This window comes from Pygoscelis adeliae, unplaced genomic scaffold, assembly GCF_000699105.1.
Source record: "Pygoscelis adeliae isolate BGI_AS28 unplaced genomic scaffold, ASM69910v1 Scaffold71, whole genome shotgun sequence".
Lineage (NCBI taxonomy): Eukaryota > Metazoa > Chordata > Aves > Sphenisciformes > Spheniscidae > Pygoscelis > Pygoscelis adeliae.
In genome coordinates, this window is record NW_008824356.1 from 3,037,708 (window position 1) to 3,040,274 (window position 2,567).

Sequence of the window (2,567 nt, forward strand, 5' to 3'; positions counted from 1 at the left end):
TAAGACAGACACGGACCTGTTGGAGTGGGTCCAGAAGAGGGCCACGAAAATGATCAGGGGGATGGAACACCTCTCCTATGAAGAAAGGCTGAGAGAGTTGGGGTTGTTCAGCCTAGAGAAGAGACGGCTTTGGGGAGACCTTATTGCAGCCTATCAGTACTTAAAGGGGGCTTATAAGACAGATGGTGGCAAACTCTTTAGCAGGGCCTGTTGCGACAGGACAAGGGGGAATGGCTTTAAACTAAAGGGGGGTAGGTTTAGACTAGATCTAAGGAAGAAATTTTTTACGCTGAGGGTGGTGAAACCCTGGAACGGGTTGCCCCGAGAGGTGGTGGATGCCCCATCCCTGGAAACATTCAAGGTGAGGCTGGACGGGGCTCTGAGCAACCTGATCTAGTTGAAGATGTCCCTGCCCCACAGCAGGGGGGTTGGACTAGATGACCTTTAGAGGTCCCTTCCAACCCAAACTATTCTATGATTCTATAAATAACCTGATTTCCCAAATGAGTTCCTGGTTGTGGCCCTCCAGCAGCCTGTGCAACTGTTTCCAAAGCACAGGGCACCTAATATCCCTTTATGTAGGAACTAGTGAACAAATGAACCAGCTGTCTTCAGATTCACTCTCCTTGTAACAGCTAATCCTACAGCTTTAAGCACCAACGTACCTTACTAAATAAATAAATAAATCTTGAATTTGTGTTCAACCATGTGATAAGCATTCATCAGCTTTCAATTTCACGTATTTTTAAAAACCACAATACTTGTTCTATAATTAGAAGCCACCATCAAAATAAAAGACAAAAACTTGACATTCTAAGCTATTTCTAAACTATAGTCTCTGCTCAGAAATGTTCCGATTTCATTAAATTAGTTTCTAGTTCATCTTAATTAAGTCAAGATATGCTTTTGGTAAGGATATTGTGAAATGCTATTTTCAAGTAATAAATCTTTTAGAAAAATACAAGGGATCTATAAAAACTAATTCTGCAGTAGTAATCTATTATGAGAAAAATCAGAGATAACATGCAATCAAAAGGTCAAGAAGATCACAAGTAATCAGAGATCATATTTATAAGAATTTCAAAGTGTATAATACATTGGAAGTGGGGGGGGGGGGGGACACCACCACCAAAAAGTAATGAACTATCTGCAGAGGCAGAAAACATCTTTTTCCAGTTAAGACATCTTCCTGCAAAACTGCAAGTCAAATTCTTTTTCTTCTCACACAAAGCACACATATTCAACTCTAAGCAAAAGGAAAAAGGAATGCTGTTAAATGTAAAGCACATTTCCAGCCAACTGTAGAATAGCTGTACTGTTATTATTTAACAGGACTTAATTCAAAGCAAAAAACTCATACAGGAATATTCAAGTTATCTTACCTCAAAAATAAAAAGAATAGAATCTAATTCTTCTCTCTGAGACTTGTGACCTAGATGCAATTAAAAATAAATAGAAGATACACTTTTATTATCAAAACAAAATGTGAAGAACACTGACAAAGATCCTTAGATGTGTAAAACAAAAACATGCATTTCTACAACCATAATTTTGCATTCCTTCTGCAAATAAAAAAAAGTATATTTCATATTTATGGTTTGTAACAGTTACAGTTTGTATAATTTTCTATTATGGCATCAACAGCTGGTAGAGATTAAGTTACACAATATCTTGTTAAACAAAACATAGAATAATTCTGCAGAACACAAAAAGTGTAACACCTTAAGAATCCTCACTTTGCAAAAAGGCAAAACCAGTCAGAGAATAAACACTCCTTGCCCACCTCCACTGCATGCACCTCTAATTGCTCTGCCTTTATTTGCAAAGTTAGTGCTTACGCATATTTCTGCACAGCTAATGTTGCCATTTGTGACCACAGACACACAGCTTTATTTATAACACCCTGCTTTATTTTATAACAAAAACACAAGCATCAAGACAAAAAGTGTTCTATTTGAAATACTTACCTTTTTGTTTAAGACCTACTTCAATAGTCACAAAGTTTTCAAAGAACACATAATAGATATGTGAGAAATGTAGGTCGAAAAACTGTTTGAGATCAATTGATTCTGCATTCTCTGAAAAATAGAACAGAACACTGTTTTTATTTCTTTCGAATATTCAGAGTCAACCACTGCATACCATTATCCAGTAGTAAGAACTGAAGATATTTAAAAGAAAAATTATTATTGGTAAAGAAGTTCTTGAAGTTTTCATTCTTTTAAACTGAAGCAAATGAAATTCAATATGGCATGCCATAAGTGCCTAGTGAATTTTAAAACAGGAAGCAGTGTCGTCTTGCATGCTCATTGTTTGCATGGCAGTAATGCCTGCAAACCCCATTCATAAACCAGAATTCCATCAGGACTAGCACTGTACAGATGAATGTTGTTTTAATTGTTAATTTAATAGAAATAAAGCTAACGACGCTGCTCAAACTCTACAACAGAAAGACCATCACTGTCTCCAACTGTAATTACTAGACACAACTAAACTTACTTAAGAAAGTGGGAGAAGGATGACAAGTGAGGACTACCTCTGCTCTGTAAAGAAACAGGTTGGGAGGA

At 36.8% G+C, this 2,567-nt stretch overlaps 1 protein-coding gene across 1 annotated transcript in view; it reads right to left on the minus strand.

Moving 5' to 3' along the window:
* The window catches only part of RALGAPA1 (Ral GTPase activating protein, alpha subunit 1 (catalytic)), a 125,015-nt gene extending 122,943 nt beyond the window's left edge, over positions 1-2,072 (minus strand). Inside the window, exons 1-2 of the mRNA XM_009319372.1 lie at positions 1,968-2,072; positions 1,383-1,432 (exon numbers count right to left, since the gene is read on the minus strand). The gene's annotated coding sequence lies outside the window, so the exon portion shown is untranslated. The remainder of the gene's footprint in view (positions 1-1,382; positions 1,433-1,967) is intronic.
* Between the last annotated feature and the right edge of the window lie 495 nt (positions 2,073-2,567).